General features: G+C 35.2%; 1 pseudogene; it reads right to left on the bottom strand.

Annotated features, from left to right (window-relative positions):
- Window positions 1-2,676: 2,676 nt before the first annotated feature.
- LOC147515308 (ankyrin repeat domain-containing protein 2B-like) lies at window positions 2,677-19,608 on the bottom strand (annotated as a pseudogene).
- Between the last annotated feature and the right edge of the window lie 571 nt (window positions 19,609-20,179).

Genomic DNA, 20,179 nt, shown 5'->3' with positions numbered 1-20,179 from the left:
TACGAGTGAGAAAACCCAAAACCCTTTTCTTCTCCAACTAACCTAACTTTTTTATTCATGACGCACCTCATCAAATTACAAATCGAATCCCTTCCCTGTTTTAATCAAACAAAATTACGAGAGAGAAAACCCAAAACCCTTTTCCTGTTTTAATCAAACAAAATTACGAGAGAAAAAACCTAAAACCAAAGTCGAGAAATAGACGAAGTTGTGTAAAGCTTCAGTTATTTTAAAGAAGTTGAACAAAAATGGCAATCATTATCCAACAAATCAAAGGCATTGAAGATGAAGTATCATACCATTATCATTTTTTTATTATTATTATTTTTTTTTAATTAAACCCTGGTGAATCTTTAGCTCAAATGGGCGAACACTTTGGAGATATCCAAAGGTGATGGTGGTTCGATTCCACCAAGATCCTCTAAAATTTTAATGTTAATCAAACAATGATTGTTTATTTTTTACTGTTGAACACATATTGTTCATACCTACTTTAAGTATGAACACGTATTGTTCATATCTGTTTTGGGTATAAACATTTATTGTTCATATATGCTTTGGGTTCATGTGTTTTTGTTAGTATGAACACGAATTTTTCATATCTGTTTTGGGTATGAACAATCAATGTTCATATATGTTTTGGGTATGAACATTTATTGTTCATATATGTTTTGGGTATGAACAATCAATGTTCATATCTATTTTTGGTTCATGTTTTTTTTAAGTAGGTATGAACAATCAATGTTCATATATGTTTTAGGTATGAACATTTATTGTTCATATATGTTTTTGGTATGAACAATCAATGTTCATGTCTGTTTTGGGTATGAACATTTATTGTTCATATATGTTTTGGGTATGAACAATCAATGTTCATATCTGTTTTGGGTTCATGTTTTTTTTTAAAACATATATTCATATATGTTTTGGGTATGAACATTTATTGTTTATATCTGTTTTGGGTATGAACAATCAATGTTCATATATGTTTTGAGTTCATATTTTTTTAGGTATGAACACGGATTGTTCATACCTAAAGAAAGTATGAACAATCAATGTTCATATCTGTTTTGGGTGTGAACATTTATTGTTCATATTTGTTTTGTTCATATCTATTGTTCATAGCTAATGTTCATAATTTGGGATATGAACAGTTATTGTTCATATCTGTTTTGGGTTCATGTTTTCATAGCCACAATCAATGTTCATAGCTGATGTTCAGCATGGGTAGGTATGAACAATCAATATTCCTATGAACATTGATTGTTCATACCTATTGTGGGTATGGGTATGAACAATCAATGTTCATAACTGGATCAATGTTCATACATGTATAGGTATGAACAATGTTTGTTCATAGCTCAAGTAAGTATGAACACTCATTGTTCATAACTAATGTTCATAATTGGGAGTATGAACAATCAATGTTCATAGCTATTGTTCATACATTGATAGATATGAACAATCATTGTTCATAACCGGGTTGTTTCAGTTGGGTCGGGCCATTTATTTTTTATCTTCAGGGGTATACTTGACTTTTTATCTACCTGAGCCGTTCTTATTTCGCGTTAAGAGTAAACTTAAATTTTTATTTATCCGGTCCTTGTGAGTGATTACAAAAATAACATGTCCTCTAGAGTTCCTCTTTCGGCCGATTTGTCCTCTAGAGTCGCTCCCTGCATATATATATATATATACCTGGATTACCACATTACCGAGGCGCTCGGCCATTGTCATGCATGTAGGATTCTGCATAACCTACTGCATGGCAGAGGAATACTCTCGTGGATCGAACTTGTGGGAAACATACCCACCTTCCAGCTCAATACTTTGCTACTGCTCAGCCATCTGGATGAATGCAAGATCTTTAGCAATCTGTGCAGCTAATTCTTTTATGCTTGGACCTACATCATCCACCATATGGTAGAATTAGTATACAGGAATACATAAAGTAATATAGCCAAAAACACGCACATAGGTGTACGAACATTTTCAAGATATTCTCAACTAAGCAGGGCATTCTGGGTTGTTGGCTGAAGTAAGAGGGTCTGAGTATCTCTTGGGAAAAATCCTAACATTTATTTGCATTAAAATAGTCATTTCACATAAGAAACAGAATTTTGCCTCCACCAGGCTATATCTATTTGTCACTAGGTTAATTAGAAGCAACATTTGTCACTTTGAATATTTCACTTTCAGCAGTGTACACAACTATTTTTACTAGAAGTGGTTCCATGTTCCTAATTGATTGTCCAAACTTTTCACTTCCAGCGATTAAATTAATTCTATAAAGATAATCATACTTCAAAGATACTTGTCAGACAATATGCTTTTCGATCCGACTGAATTAGAGAACCAAGACTAGAGTCCAAGCCATGATAGGTTTCTTTTGCTTTTGCATCTCTTCTTTTGCTGTTTGGTTTATTTTTAGGTGTATTTGGGTGGAGAACTAGTGGGAGTAGGCTCTAGCTACTTACATTGGGGGGGTTAGATATCAAAACATTCACACCAACAACAACTCAATGAAAGATATCAGATTATTATTGAACTGGGCCACCCAACTTTATTAAGAGAGACTTGGTCTTGTAAATATTGAACCTTCATGATTAAACATGTACTTATGCAAGACCATAATTTCTATTTTTAGAGCAATAAGATCACGAGCAAGAATCACTATTAGTTGAAAAGTGGTACTTGGACATCACCAACACTAGTAGTGTGAAGCGGAATTGACTCCTCGTTCCCACTTTCGTATTTCAGTGCAGACAATTCAGCTGAACTGATAACTCCTCCAGAAGCCCCAAGGCCAATCGCCTGCCCTAGCTTTTCCAAAACCTCAGGGTCATTCCAATATCTACACCACCATCGAAGAATTTAATCAACAAAGAAATAGATACAAGAAAATCAAATCTAAATGATATCAACATTTTATTACTGCCACAGGCTAAATAGTGTGGACACAAGAAGCAGAAAGCATAAACCTCATACCTATATCAACAGAAACTTCAGTATATGTAAGTGGTAGTGCCATGGATTTACAAACACATCAGAGTAGAATATGGGTTCTAGTCACTATGTTACATGGACATGCCATATTTTGAAAATAATCTGTGTCGGACACGTATCCAAGTGTCCATGTCGGACACATTAGACACACTGTATGTGATATACATCATTTGTTGATATTTTGACATGTTAGGCACTTTGTATGTGTCGGATTACGAACACATGTATCTGTGTTAATGTAATTTAGGTTCTAGACGATACGAAAATCGCAATATGTTTTCTCCTAATCCAAAGCTTAAATGGTTTTGCTTAAGGTAGTATAGTTTGTGGTGGTGGGGGTTTTTGAACCATGTCAATATCAACTCCCACAAAACAATACAAACTAAACTAGTGGGCACCTCCCACAATTCTTCCACTTTACAAGATTCTTAATAAGCAGATCTTACAAAAACCTTAAAGGATGTAAGCCTGTAACTAGTGAATAGTGAGTGCTCTGAATCTGATCTAAGTTGACTTGGATCTGGTCGGAATAATAATTTTTGTTCAGTTAGGAGATAGGGATGGTTAATGATGCTAAGAAGGTTTTCATTAGATCTAATGTATGGAAGAAGGCTAAGTTACACCAGGTTGATAGAGGAACGAAAGTGCATCATCTGAGAGCAACAATATCCATTAAATCAGATAGGGTGGCACAATCATTTCAAAACTTGGTTAAAAGTTTACAACTTTCTTCTGTTTCTCGTGTTTTTCCTAGCAAAACCTTTTCTCTCATATCAATATCATGTACTTCATCTTCTAACTTTATCAATCTGTCAGTTTTCTTTTTTCTGTCCAATCATTCTCAAGATCTTTTGTTAGTCCTTATCTATCTAAAGCTAGTTACTCTGTATATTTACTCTCTAACCATATATATGCCAACATTCTTTGTTTTTTCTGACATGTGTTTACAGGATTCTACCAATGAGAAGCATAAGATCATCAAGCAAACATTCTTTCTCAAGTTCAATATTCTATTAGGAAAAAATCCCATGGAAATAGCCAAAGCCTTACTTTTGAAACCACCTGAACCATCGAAGCACGTCCCCACATCTTTTGTCTTTCCGCCCACCAAAATGATTACTTCCATGCATATGCCCCATAATACTCAAAATTACAACAATATATCATCCCAATGCACCTCACCATACATATTTTTGATATCTTTTTGGGTATTTAAACAACAACATCAACCCCCTGATCTGGATCTATATATCATGGAACACATAACACACTCTTTAAACCAATCTCTTGTTCTTGGTAACCCAGAAGATTTAGAAATTATGGATATTCCACGAGACTTACTACTACAATCTCAGCAAGGTGGACAGCTTCTCTTATTGGAAAGCTCATCTTTGATGTCCCACACCATCCAAATGAAATATTAAGAGCTATTCGTTCAAACTGGAACCTAAAAAAAAACTAGATATTGTGGTCCTTAAAGGAGATCTCTTTGTATTTCGGTTTGAAAGAGAAGCTGACAAAGCCAAAATCATAAAGGAACAGCCTTGGCAAGTTTTAGGTTATTTGTTGGTCCTAAAGGCTTTCTCCCCAAATATCCGACCTTCGACAGTTCTGTTTAAGACCACACCCATCTAGATTGGCTTCACGGGACTGCTTCTCGAACATCAGCTCTCCATTGTAATTGAACGAATCGCTTCCACTACTGGAAGGGTTTTGGAAGTGGATCCTGCTGGCAATAATCCTAAAGATGCAAATGGGTATCGAGCTCGAGTGGAGGTGAATATTGGGGAACCTATCATACAAGGGGTAATGGTACAAACAATCAATCATGAACTAGTGTGGATCTCATTCATCTATATGGGAATGCCTTACCACTCATGCAAGAGATGTTTCAAGATTGGACACGACACTTATTACTGTAATCTTCCTGATACAAATATCGTGATTCCTGGTACTATACATGAACCGGATGCCTTGCAGGTGGAGTTCTATCAACTACCATAACCAGAACTAGTAGGTGTGGAAGTCCCTCCTCCGCCGCCAAACATGACAGATGAAGCTCAAAACCATTTTAATGCACTGTTTGGAGGAATTGCGTCACGCTTGTTGACGTCACCTTATGAGGTATCAATACAGTCACGTGAAATACAAGTGGGAAACACACCATCTCTGATCTCTCCATCTGGTGAGAGGAACACACGCTTACCAAATCTGGATCATGGACGATTGATCAGGTACAAGCTATCGCCATGGAAATGGCTAACCCAGAAGGTTTTATTTTGGGCCAACCAATTATTTCTTTCCCTCAAAACCCAAAACCTGAACCGAATCTTATCATTAACCTACCATACGTAAGCCCTCCTTACCACCCCATAGAATTCACCACCGAACTTAATCAACATTCCCCAAATGCAGATCTCAACAAAAAAGCCATCAAGACTCAAACTTTAACCAAAATCAATCAAATTCCAAATCAAGGGGAATAGACTCAAGTTGTACCTGAAGGCTCTAATAGCAAATCTGGCCACCGTAAAATTAGGGGTAAAGGAAAACTCAAAGATCAGGATGAAATGCCTCAAAAAAAGAGGAAAACTTCGGTTTTTATCAATGAACAAGCATCTGCTTCAGTTCAGACCTCGGTAACATAAATACAGCTTCCATCGCACCAAGATCTCGGAAAGAAAGCGTCGTTTAGCTCTAAAATCAATAGGAAAGACATAAATGTGGAATTTGTATAGGATATGATCACCAATCCAGTGGTGAATCAAATATTGCTCTCTCAAGGGGTTGTCCTGCAATCTATCTGGGGGGAAGACAACCAACACTCTGTGGAAGAGGTTCCTATTGTGGGTGAAGCTACTCCACAAACCCAAATCATTAATGATGTTATGGAAGAAACATCTGTTGAAGCCAATCCCATTACTATCCCTTTTTCTGACAATACCAATCTGAATGCTGAACTTGAGGCTGATATGGACCAGGCTTTGATCGCATCTTATGCCTCGCATCGGGAGATTCTATCTATTAATGTTGTTCAGGTACCAATCTCACATCTTTCCAAAACCAATATCCTTCCTCATTCACAATTTTATCTCTGTTTATTACTAATACATCATCTATCTTATATTATTTTGCTTTCTTGGGTTACTTATTATTTCTTATGGTCTAGTCTATGCATGAATCCCTATTCTACTAACTCCAATAATTATTATCCTGCTATTATATTTTCCTCCACCTCTTCTATGGAACAACACAATATAGGATTCATACTTTATAGTACCAAGCATGTTGCTTTTATCCAACAATTGAATATATTGTGCTACATCAATATGATACAATGGATATATTTGTTTATTCAGTTGATACTATCTACGGATCTTTATGATATGAACTGTTCATAAGGGTCCAACTTATTTTTCATGTATATGATATGGAATGGTTAACAAGAAGATGTGATTTGAACAATGTTGTGTCCTTTGGGTTTGTTATGCGTACGCATACAGGACACCGATGAAATGAATAGATGAGGATTCTCACCGGAATTGTAGAGGTGTGGGAATCCAAAGAACCATGAGACATCTTACTAATCTGGTTAATACACATAATCCTGATATTTTGTTTCTTTCAGAAACAAAAGTCAATTCTAATTCTATATCCTACTTTAATCATCTTCTAAATTTCCCCAATTTCTTTGATGCACTACTGATTAACATAGCAGGTAGTTTGTGCTTAATGTGGAAATCTGGGATTACTCTCTTTGTTCTCACCTTCTCCATCCATCACATCACCACTAATGTACACTTAGGACCTCTCTCTTTTCCTTGGACTGCCTGTTTCTTTTATGGCAGCCCATACAAAACATCAAGAAATCAAAGTTGGGATTCTATTAGAGCACTCCAAAACATTTCTCCCAATATACCAATTCTCATTATAGGTGATCTTAACATCATTCTCTCAGCAGATGAACAGATTGGAGGAAAACCTTTTGAACAAAATGATTGCCAACCGACTTCTACCATTATTAGAGATTTGGGACTTCTTGACTCAGGCTTTAAAGGGTACCCTTTCACATGGTCTAATAAGAGGATTGCACCTGATAATATTCAAAAAAGACTAGATAGGGGGCTTAATAATTCAGAATGGAGTCTTCTATTTCCAGAAACAATCATTTACCATCTGCCAGCGATTGAATCTGATCATACACCTCTTCTCCTCAATACCCATCCATCTTCCCAAGCTTACCCTAAACGTTTCAAGTTTCAAAAAATGTGGATAGAACATCAAGGATATCCACAGATTATCCATAATGCCTGGAATAGAGTCCATCTAAACCCAAACTTCAGCTTACATTGCCCCATTCAGCAACATCTTTCTTCTACAAAAAAAGCTCTCAAAAATTGGAACAAAACTATTTTTGGAAATATTTTCCATCAGATTGCAACTCTAGAAAAGAATATCTTATATATTAATAAGCAAAATCCTACAAAAAATAATGTTGCTTTAGAAAAACAGCTAGTTTTGGAACTGGACAATCTTTTCCTTTGTGAAGAGATGATATGGAAACAAAAATCAAGGGATAAAGAGCTTAGTGAAGGAGATAGGAATACTAAATATTTTCATATTAAAACTTTGAGACATAGGAAATACAATAAGATTGAATGGTTAAAGATATTAAAATTCAAATGATCAATGGGTAACATCATATAAAGAGATTGACCAAACCTTGGTCTCACATTTTGAGTGTCTTCTTTCTAAACAGAACTTGGACCATTCAACTGATAATTTGTCTCATATACAAAATCTTTTTTATAGTGTTATCTCCTTAGACAATAATGAGGACATGTTAAAGGTGGTGACTAGTGAAGAAGTAAAAAATATTGTCTTCAGTATTGGGGGTGGGTTTGAAGTCACCTGGACCTGATGGGTTCCTTGCTATTTTTTATCAATCTTCTTGGGATATTATTGGACCTGATGTTGTTAATATGGTCAATTTTTTTTTAAGGATGGGCATTCTTTAGAAGACATAGGTCAAACAAACATTGCTCTTATCCCAAAATGTTCTAATCCAACTATATGTTCTGATTTCAGACCTATTAGTCTATGTAATCTTTCTTATAAAATTATTTCAAAACTCCTGGCTAATAGATTGAAAGAATACATTGCTCCTTACATCTCACCTTATCAATGTGCATTTGTACCTCATAGACAAATAACTGATAACATTAGTCTGGCTCACGAGATTATTCATGCTATGAAGCACAAGCAGGGGACTTCTGGTCTCATGGCTATAAAGCTTGACATGTCGAAAGCTTTTGATAGAGTAAATTGGCATGCTCTTCTTTCTATCCTTGACTCTTTAGGACTTGACTCTCACTTAGTCAAACTTGTAAATCTTTGTATATCCTCTCCTCATTTTTCTATTCTTGTGAATGGGTCCCCCTTTGGATACTTCAAATCCAATCAAGGACTAAGGCAAGGAGATCCCTTATCTCCAATCTTTTTTATCATCATTATGGAAGTTCTATCTAGAATTCTTGAAAATAAAATAGAAGATAAGAGTATCCATGGCATTAGCATATCTAGATATAGTAAACCTATATCTCATCTTTTATTTGTCGATGATGCTTTTATTTTCTGTAGGGCTAATATGAATGAGGCTGAGGAACTTCTAGAGGCCCTTAATCTATTTTGTGTCATAACAGGACAAGAGATTAACTATGAAAAATTAGGTATTCATTTTAGCAAAACTGTTCACCCTTAACTTGCATCATGCATCATGAAATCTCTTAACATGAGGTCCATTGTCATTGGGGGAAAAATACCTTGGCTCACCTTTGTTCTTGGGCCAACCAAAATCACACATTTTTAATGAGATCATCACAAAGGTAAACACAAGAATTGCTGGTTGGAAAAGTAAATTACTTTCGCAAGCAGCAAGAACTGTTTTGATTAAGTCTATATCCTCTGCCATCCCTTCATTTCACATGTCCGCTTTCATGCTACCATCTCACATCACATCCACTATAAATGGGCTACAAAGAGACTTTTGGTGGGGTACAAACAAGAGTAAAGCTCATCCCCTTTATCTCAAAAGTTGGAGATTCATTTGCCAATCTAAAAAATCAGGGGGTTTGAGTATAAGAGATATGTCTATTAATAATCATGCTCAAATGAGTAGAATAATTTGGCAGGTTATAACTACTCCCAACTCCTTCCTCTGCGAGCAGTTGAAAGGTAAGTATTTCCACAATACTAATGTTTTTCATTCTACTATAAAACATGGAGCATCTTGGTTTCGGTATGGGTTTCAAAAATATATTAAATCTGTTATGTTAAACTCTATTTGGAAAATAGGTTTAGGTCTGACTATTGACATATGGAAAGATCCTTGGATCCCAGGCATACATGAAGGAAAAGTTCCTGTTTCAAACAGTGTTAATTCAGCTTATAATACTGTTTCTGACCTTATAAATCCTTGTACTAGAACTTGGAAAGTGGATATCCTTAATCAGCTCTTTGACAGTAATACTAGCATGCATATGCAAAATATTTTCCTATCTAGAAGTCACTTACAAGATACTCTTAAGTGGATTAGTACTAGGAAAGGTGAACATAGTGTAAAATCTATGTATCATGTTCTTAGTGACCAATCTCACATGCCTCCAAACAGAACAAATCTTTGGTTCTGGCAGAATGATAACCAACCTAGAGCTGCCCTTTTTGCGTGGAAATGCTATAACAATATGACCCCTACTAGAGACCACCTAGCCCAAATCATTCATGTTCCTGATAAAACTTGTCTGTTATGTGGTTTGAATGATGAAACCATACATCACTTGCTTCTGAGTTGTTCCTTCACACAGTCTCTATGGAATGCTACTCCTTGGCAGTTTAGACTAACTCATTTTGAACATTTGCAGGTTACTCTATGGATTGATATGTGGTTCAACCCACCCAAACACTGGCCAATAGAAAAAAACTTATGGAAGAAATTATGTTTATTTTTTTACTGGGCTATTTGGTTAGAAAGATGTGATGTATATCATAAAAAGAGGAAATCTTGTTTCTTTGAACTTAATATCCAATTAAATAAATTTTTGGAAGGTGAAAGAGAAAATACTGACTTGCAGGTTCAGCATCAGCAAGAGTCAAGTATTATCAATTGGACACCACCTTATAGAAATTGCTTTAAGCTTAATGTGGATGCAAACTTTAAAAAACTTGATTTGACAGCTACTTATGGATTTGTACTAAGAGATTCAAGGGGATTCTTTATTGGAGCAGGAGCATTCAGAGATAGAGCTACCAATTCAAAACAGGCAGAGTGCAAAGGACTACTTAAAGCCTTGGAATGGTGCAAACAGTTCAACTGTTCAGAACTAAATGTGGAGATGGACGCTAAAGCAACTATTAACTACCTAAAGCAGCTTCATTCTAGTATCTCTTGGAACTCTATGTTAATATTAGATGATGCACTAAGTATTATGTCCACTTTTGGGACTATAACATGCAACTGGGTTTCTAAAACTGCTAACAAGGCAACACACCAGATTGCATTTTTTGGGTTTGCTCATTCTCTCCCTAAAGTTGTGGAATGGTTAGTAATACCTCCACCATGGCTTATGGATACACTGGAAAAGGAGAGATCTAATGTAATCTTTTGACATGTACACATTCTAATATATATGATGATTATCAAAAAAAACAAAAAACAAAAAAAACAAACTTTACCATTTACAATGTTGTTAAGGTTTTCAAAATGTGTTAGAAAAATAGAGTCATACAAGTGGTGTGGTGTGTGCAAATGCGTTAAATAAATTTTCCCGTCTGCCTAAATGTTGTAAACCCAGTGCCATGCACACTGCAGAATTGGGGATGGCCCAAAGGCTTATGGTCAACATCAAGACCAGGACACTGTCTTCACAAATGCTTCGTCTAGAAAATTATGATATTCTAAAAGTTAGTAACCTCGTCATTGCAGCAGGACCACCACACTCAATCTCTTGTAGATTTTGCTTTAAAAACGAATCTTCTCTTATACTCATAATTCCCTCTTCACCCTCCTCTTTAAGCAACAGAATGTCTAAACTTTCCAGCACGCGAAATGTACATGGATCCTAGAAGAGCATGTAGACAAAATCCACTATAAGACATCGTGATCAGAGGAAATTCCGAGGAGGGCCTACCCAAGCCAAAAAGATCATATATATACTTGGATTACAGCATTACCGATGCACTCAGCCATTGTCATGAATGCGGATTCTGCATAACCTGCTGCATGGTAGAGTAATAATCTCTTGGATCGAACTCGTGGGAAACATACCCACCTTCTAGCTCAATACTTTGTTGGTGCTGCTCAGCCAACTGGGTGAATGCAGGATCTATAGCAATCTGTGCAGCTAATTCCTTTATGCTTGGATCCTATATCATCCACCATATGGTAAAATTAGTATACAGGAATATATAAAGTAATTATATCCAAAAGGCATGCATATAGATATAGGTGTGTTGACATATATGAGCATCTAATATATTAATAGAATTGACCATTCACATAAGTTCGAGCTTATGGAGAAATTGGCAATTTAACATGGTATCAGAGCCACTGGTTTCTGAGAGGTCTCGAGTTCAACGCCTACCAGGTGAAGATGTTCAGTCCTTCTACTTGTGTATTATCAGTGTGTCCTGCTGAGGGGGAGTGTTGACATATATGAGCCTCTAATATATTAATAGAATTGACCTTTCACATAAGTTTAAGCTTATGGAGAAATTGGCAATTTAACAAGGTGCACAATCATTTTCAAGATATACTCAACTAAGCAGGGCATTGTGGGTTAAGGGGCACTGAGTATCTCTAGGGAAGAAGCCTCACATTTTTTTTGCACTAAAATAATGATTCCATAGATGAAATAGAATTTTGCCTCCACCAGGCTATATCTATTTGTCACTTTGACAAGCTAGGTTACGAAAAAGACCTCCCAAATTAATCTCCATTTTTGGTGATATAAAATAAGTAAAACACAATAAGTTTCAAATCCATTCATAATACAATGAAGTTTACATAAGACAATAAATAGAACAAAAGTGGAAACATACCCAATTCATGGCATAAAACTCATAAAAGGAATTGAGTTATGACTATTTAGTACCACGAACTTTCACTTTTTTTTTCTAAATGGTACCTGTACTTTGTTTATCGTCTATTCGTACCTCGTGCTTTTAATTTGTTTCAATTTAGTACCTCAGTCTCTTTTCCATCCAATTTCGTCCAATTTCACTAACGGTTTCGCTAACGCCGTTAGCAAGCTCACGTGAACAATTTTTTTTTTTAATCTTTAAATAGTCTTTACGTGAACAATTTTTTTTTTATAATAATCTTTACGTGAACAGTTTTGTTTTTTGTTTGTTTTTTTTTTTTTTTTTGTAATAATCTTTAATCAATCTTAAAAATTTACGTGAACAGTGAAAAAAACACTGTTAACGTAAAATTTTAAGATTGATTAAAAATTATTACAAAAAAAACACTGTTCACGTAAAGATTATTTATAAAAAAAAAACACTGTTTACGTACGTAAAGATTATTTAAAGATTAAAAAAAAACATTGTTCACGTAAAGATTATAAAGATTATTTAAAAAATAAATAAGTAAATAAATAAAAAATTGTTCACGTGAGCTCGCTAACGGCGTTAGCGAAACCGTTAGTGAAATTAGATGGAATTGGATAGAAAAGAGACTGAGGTACTAAATTAAAACAAATTGAAAGTTCGTGGTACGAATAGGTGAGAAACAAAGTACAGGTATCATTTAGGAAAAAAACATGAAAGTACGTGGTACTAAATAGTCATAAACTCAAAGGAATTTACCTAAACAGAATTCCACTAATCACATCATAAGACAAAAACTATCTTAAGATATACAAAAAAAATTCCTAAAGTCAACTACATAAATCACTTCAACAGGGATTACATTAGTTTGAAAACAACCATTTACATTTTAGTAGCAAACAAATTAACATCTCACAAGTCAAGTGCTTTGGTTATTAGATAAATTCATTAATTGTGCGTAAATCACTTGTTGGACATCACAAACTAGTTTTGTTAACAAAGAACTTGCCAAACAAACTTAGCTAAGCTGAAAATCCACTGAACTTCAAGTAAGTTGAAACTCATTAAATTTGAACTTCAGAGTAGTACAAAAAAGACTCATTAGAAAGGAAATCAATAAAAAATAATTATAATAATCATACCTCAACATCACCAACACTAGCAGTGTTGTGATGCACAATTGAAGGATTTAGTAAATGAGCCCTCCTTGAATTTATAAAACAAGCGAATCTACACCTGATCATTGTCACTGAAAGCTAGGGTTTGTTTAATCTTTATAAATGGTGATGGAGTAGTGTCCTCTTTTTGTTTTATCTTTAGCTCTTCACTAGTGAAGGAGTACTAGGGTTTAAAAGTTGCAACTTTAGCTTTATATATTGTATTAATAGTTGGAACTTAGGTTAGAGTATATACACAGTCAAAGTTCCCTTCGTATTATACAGTTTACACTTTACATACCAGATAACTTTTGATAATTTTTTACAGTTTGCATTCCTACGCACCAGTGCACCACCATTATTGCAATACAACGGAAAAAAAAAACAAGAAAACAAAAAAATATATCTCACCCACTTCCTAGATTTTAAAATTAAGGAATTTGGTAAATTTCAGCACAAAACAAAATAAATAAAAACAACAACAACAACAACAACAACAAAAAAGAAGTTTCTATTCTTTTTTGCAAAACAAAATTTTTTTACTTTAAATTCCATAAGATAAATTTTAAACAAATAAAAATTGTTATCAAATGACAATTAGGACTCCCAACCTAAGATAATTCAATGCAAGGGAGCAAATGTAGGAAACTTATTTAAAAAATATACTTATTGTTAAGTAAAACAAGAAATCAAATTGATATAACAAATATATTATGAACAAACCTTTAATTTCAACAAACAAAAAAACCTTTTAGTTCAACGAATGAACTTAATTTACCAATGATTAAATCCGAGCCTAGTGATGATCACTATGTCCTTAAGACAGATTTTCCCCCTCACGGTGCTTGAAGGTTAATGGGAAACTGTCTCCCAAGATAGAACGGATTTTCTTCTATAGAAAGCTAGTACTTCAATTCTATAGAATCAGCGAACACAACATAGTATTTGACTAAGAACAGAGGGAGAAAAGAAATATCAGAACTCTGTGTGATCTGGTGTATCTTTCTCTCCAAATTCATCCACTATTTATAGGTGAGTGGTGCATCGAAACAACACAGTGACTCTTGGGAAAAAGTAAGCAACTCTTTGAAAAGTCACATGTTTCCAAAGGACACACTATTTCGGCATATAGTACTGTTTCGAACCAGTGTCTATTTCGAAAGGTTACACCTTTTTGGCATGATGCACTATTTCGAACTAGTGCACATTTCGAAAGGTCGCACCTTTTCGAAAAGGTTTTTCTCACTTTACATACTGTTTCAAGAGAAATCCGTTTCATCTCAAGTGGAGTAACTTGGGAGACAAATAATTCATTCATATCTTAATGGATTTGTACAAATCTGTTTGATGAGCTTGTTTATTTTATTTTATTTTTGGGTGCTGATGAGCTTGTTTATGATATAAAATGCTGTCATGGATTATTCTCTTATCGCCCAGAGCTATCTTTGTACAGTCATGTTTGGTGGAACATGAGATACTGGGACTCTTTATGCATTCTTGAAAAAGCTGAGGATCAACGAAACTACACACAGACACCAACGTGGCAACATGGATTAAATTTTCAAAACATTTAACTGTATAGATACAGAGCGCAGCTTTAGATGGACTCGCAAACAAACTTCCACAGTATGCAGAATGTTTCGATAGTACGCCAAAACACTTTCGACACGTTATCACATTAAAACTGCTCCCATTATTGTTCAGCATGATGATTATCATCTGTAAAAGTTGGCATTAGTAAAAGGGAAATTAACTACTAACTCAAAAATGTATATTATAGCGAGCCAAGCAACATAAAACAATGATCAGTCATTAGCTCTTATGCTTCTCTAAACTAAGGGTGCGTTTGTTCTGAAGGAAAGACTATGGAAAGGAAAGGAAAATAGGTGTGGTCCACCTTTTCCATGGTTTTTTGGCTGTTTGTTTGTCCCATGGAAAGGAAAAGGTCATTCCGTATGGAAACAAAACTAGGGAAACAGAAATGGTTTTGTGTCTGTGCCCTACCCCTAAAAAAATCGCGGAAAGGAAAAGAAACTAAAAAAAAGAGGGCGAACCACTTCAAAAAAAAAAAAAGAGGCGACAGCTCAAGCCACCACACCCTTTTTCTTCTCTTCTCATCTTAAGCTTTTGTTGCTCTCATACATGGTTCACAAGTGCTGATATATTACCCAACTAGCTGTGGTTTGCTAGCATCAGTTTAACAGTCATTTAGGCCACGAGAAGAAAATGTCGGGCTCCAAAGTGTATGGATTTGAGGTCGTTTTTTAATGGATGTCGGATCGTCACGCAGAAATCACAACTAGGCACAAGAGTCCGAAACCGACCGATAGAAACAAAGAGAATTGCGATAAGGGTGGGATCAATATTGAAGAAGAGGCATACCTTAAAGCCGGGATCATCCAAGAAGCTAAAGTTCAAGAGCATTTACAAGACTTACATGCCAAACAAATACGGTGATGATGATGGTGGTGGGGTGAAGAACTTGCTATCTTGCTATGATGACATGTATCACCCTTACGTTTGGATTCATGATTGCGTGGGTAACTTCGTCCACGGATGGTGAAGCAACAATATATTAGTCTTGATGATCCGAGGTACTTCTCTCGAGATTAAAATTTTCGAGAGACCATCAAAGGGGTTCCATTTCTGTTCTCAAGAAACAGAGAACGAATTTGTTGGCGTATCTTGCGCCACTTTTAACAATATTTTTCTCATGTGATCGGTGTTAAAAAGTTAAGCCCCAATGGATCAAGGGAAAAAAATTCAGTAGTTCTTATGTAATTAAGTGATGGAATTATAAATCAGCATTTCCCATCAAAATAGTTCAGTTATGTTATTTCCAAAAAGTTGCATAAGATAATCATGTTGCAAAGATTCTATAGAATTGTTTTAAAAGGCGTTTGAGGCCTTAGTAAAGGCGCTTTATGCAACGTGCGCTTCAAGTGTGTTGAGGCGTTCTCGCGTTGAGGCGCTATTGAAGCGTCGCCTCATATTGCAAAAAAAATTAGACCATCACTTTCGCTTTGATTTTGATTTTTAGTGTAAGTAGACATCAACATTAAATAGTATTAAACTAACCCATGTTCATACTCCTAAAACAGGGGTAGTTTTTGTCTTTTTTTGTTCTATATGCTAAATTCATTTTAATTTACAAGTTTCATGTATATATCTGCAAAATGAAAAAGGTCATGCCATTTGTTTTTTATTTTATTTTTCCGAGAGTAATGAGTTTTGGAGAAAAATGATAAGTAGTTTGGAGAAAAATGATAAGTAATATTGATGAAGTATTCATGTTTCCAGCTTTCTTTTCCTTTCCACAGCTTTTGCATAACAAACAGGATTATTCCTTTCCTCAGTTTTACTTTCCTTTCCACAGTTTACCAAACAGACACATATTTGAAACTCTTTTCATTCCATTCCATTCCATTCCTTTCCACAGTGGACCACTTTCTTTATTTCCTTTCCATTAGTAAAATTTTAACAAACACACCCTAATTCTCTCTAGAAGTGAACCCAGAGACGACTCTCAAAATCATGTCAACGAGGCAAAATGAGATTTAAATAATCACCCGAACATAACTAGTAATCAGTTTCACTTGAGGGAAGATGCCAACATCTTCAGCCTAAATCTCATCCTACAAATTAAGTACGTGGAACAATGTGAACAGTAAATGTACTTCATCCTACACTTACTCACCCTTTGGTTTCCTACACCATCATCACCTACTCCCATCGGTGTCATCACCATCCGTCCATCCTCCTCATCATCCTAGTAGTTGTTTTAAAAAATTAACACTGAAAACAAGGAGAACTTGAAAAATACTTTTCTTTAAGAGAAGCTCAAATAATCAAGGTCCAAAATATCGATATCGATGAATATATCGGTGTATTTAAAAACTGATATATATTGGATATGTATCGGATATATCCATTTTTTTGGTGACCAGTCCAAACTATTTAAAATATCAAAAATATAATATCAGAAATATATTGGAAATATCGGATTTATATTAAAAAATAGTCAAAAAATCAACTGATATATATCATAAATATCGGATATATCAATTATATCAGCGATATAAAATTTTATATCGGAAATTATGATATATATCAGAAAAAAAGATTCTATATTCAATAGATATATATCAAAAATATCGATATCGGTGTACCAAAATACCGATATATATATCGGAGATATTTTGTTGCTTGCAAATAATTACCTCGGAACCGATAGGATCATCCTTCGTACCTAGCAAGAAGGGTTTGGGAAAGGTAGGGTCAGCATAGAGCTAAATTGACGACATTTGATTGGTTAAAGAGCTTACTAAAAATGTTCATTATTTGCGAACTTCTCAAGTATTCAAGGCTGAATCATGTGCCACAATTTTTCTAATTCCGAAGCTACCACTATACGAAGAAAACTTTCAATCTTTCAAAAGCATCATGTCTTTGCTAACTCTGGGACTACAGTTAAATCCTAAAGCAGGTATTTCAAGGCTTAAAACCCCATATATATAAGACACGTGTCAAAAAAATCCACTGATGTGGAGGAGGAATTAAGAACAGTGTAATCAGGTATCAATTGCTGCTGTCTCAACCTACCAAATACAAGAATCAGCATACATTGCACATTAAATTTTTCAAAAATATACATATATATTAGCAAATGAAGGTAAAATGCGTCGTACATCCTTGTGCTTGCCCCAGATTTTTTGGCCAGCTTTTACAAATTCCAAATTATCATAGACCAACAAAATCCCAACTTTAACTGCATTATATTTCTTGCTAAGTTATCGAATTGTCTAAGAGTAACAGTGTAAAAGTAATATGTAGACACTAAACCTGCCACAACTTAATGTCTACATATTTCAAATTGAAACCAAAAAAAAAATAAGCATTTTTCAGTTTCCACTACAAATATTCAAATAAAAGTCAAACATCAACAACTGAGATCAGATGCAAGTGGTTCAATTTTCCCTTGTAGATGGTATCAGGGCACAGAGCATTTCACCCAGACACACCAAGGAGGTTCAAATATGGTAGATAACAGTGTCAAAGAAAAAGATAGGACTACACTAATGAAGGCTTCCTATATTTAATAAACACTGAGAACAAGTCTAAGGGGTCGTTTGTTTTTCTGAGCCTATGAATGCTGAATGCTGAATGCTGAATGGCTCATTCTCTGAATGCTAAATGATGATTGCTGAATTTTAAAAAAACATGTTTATTTTCTGTTAGAATAACCTGGCTCTGAAGGCTGAATATAAATCATTCGGACAATTTTACTCATGCTATCTATTTTAAACACTAACTTGATTTCTTGTTAAACAAAATATATATTATATTTGAGGAGAAGAGATGGATTATCGAAAAAAATAAATGATAAATAAATTTATTTAAAATATGTTTTCACAAATATATTTTAACGGTTTATTTTCATATTTTGTTTATTTTCAGAATATATATATGTAATTCTATTTTAAACAAAATAGATATCATTCACCCAAAAAAATGAAAAAACCTGTGACGCCAACATCAAATTTTGAAGAACTTATTTTGAAGCCATAAAAGTCAAGGTAGGAAAGTAGATGGGTTCTTAAGATTGGGTTCTTAAGAAAGGGCAAGAAGGGACTTTCTTGTTTCAAGTATTAGAATTCAGCATTCAGAAGAAATTTTGGTCTTTGAATCTTTGAATGCTAAAAGTACCACTGAATGCTTAAACTACTTTTAAAAAAAAAACAAGTTTTGAGCCTCTAAATGCTTAAAACTTAAGTTTAAGAGGCTCTGAATGCTGAATTCAAAAAAAACAAACAACCCCTAAATGTAGTTCTGAAGAGATGAACTACTATTTAATAATAAGATTCAGCAGGGAGATAATCTTCCTCCATCCTGACAAGGGCACCACTCCCTTGATATTGGTTGCCTGTCTTTTAAACAACAGGGGGAGATTTGAATTTTACGTGAGGGGCCCTGAACCCCAACTCGTGGCTCGACTAATGGGCAGAATCTCGGGCTAATCCAACTGTTAGGCCAGCCAATCAATTCTTTGACACAAGGTGTCCATCTGAACAGAATCTCGGGACTTATGTAGTCACATGCCCTCGCGTGCTCACTGTAAGGGAGTAATATCCTCATTAAAAAATATTAAGCACGCATTAAGCATAAGTAGAGATCACTGCAGGACATCGTTCTCCAAGATCGACTCGCGAGCAGCTCGCTTTATGTAGGTGGTACACTCCAGCTCCCTCAAGAACGTCCCAAGAAGATTGAACGACCTAGAGCAGAACGCTTCGAATAAAGACATTTTCCTTAATCCAAGGGTAATCATTACCAAAGCCATATCTGTACTTCCGATTACAGTACTTCCGATTACAGGGAATTATGAACTACTGCACCCACTCCCAATGATCACCGCCTTCTTACCAGAACCAACCTAACACTCATTTGTAATCTCCACCCTACATATGTACAAGGGAGTACACGTGTCTCGAAGATCAACACTCTCTTGTGCCTATAAATACCACCTACATGAACTACGTGAGACCTGATTCTTCTCTCCCCCCAGAATTAAGAGAATATACGTAGGCAGCTCGCTACTTAGCGAACTCGATCTTTCCCAAATCCAATCCCCTTCTTCTTCCTCCTGTATATGTAAGGGAAAACGCTCCTTTACATTGGCGTCGTCTGTGGTCTTAATTACTTGAGAAACCACCTTCACACAAATCAAAAACCAAAAAACCAAAAGTCTCAAGCCCACGAAGCATGGCAAGCCTCGAAGCTCAAGTTCAAAGCCTTACGAACCAGCTAGGTTTGACCAATGAGAGCATTTCCTTGCTCCGGCAAGAAAATGCTGCTTTTCGTGCACAAGTAGACACACAACAACAACCAGCTGGGAACGGCATCAATGAAGT

The sequence above is a fragment of the Coptis chinensis genome, chromosome 2, assembly GCF_015680905.1.
Source record: "Coptis chinensis isolate HL-2020 chromosome 2, ASM1568090v1, whole genome shotgun sequence".
NCBI lineage: Eukaryota > Viridiplantae > Streptophyta > Magnoliopsida > Ranunculales > Ranunculaceae > Coptis > Coptis chinensis.
This window is presented reverse-complemented; position numbering and strand designations above follow the sequence as displayed.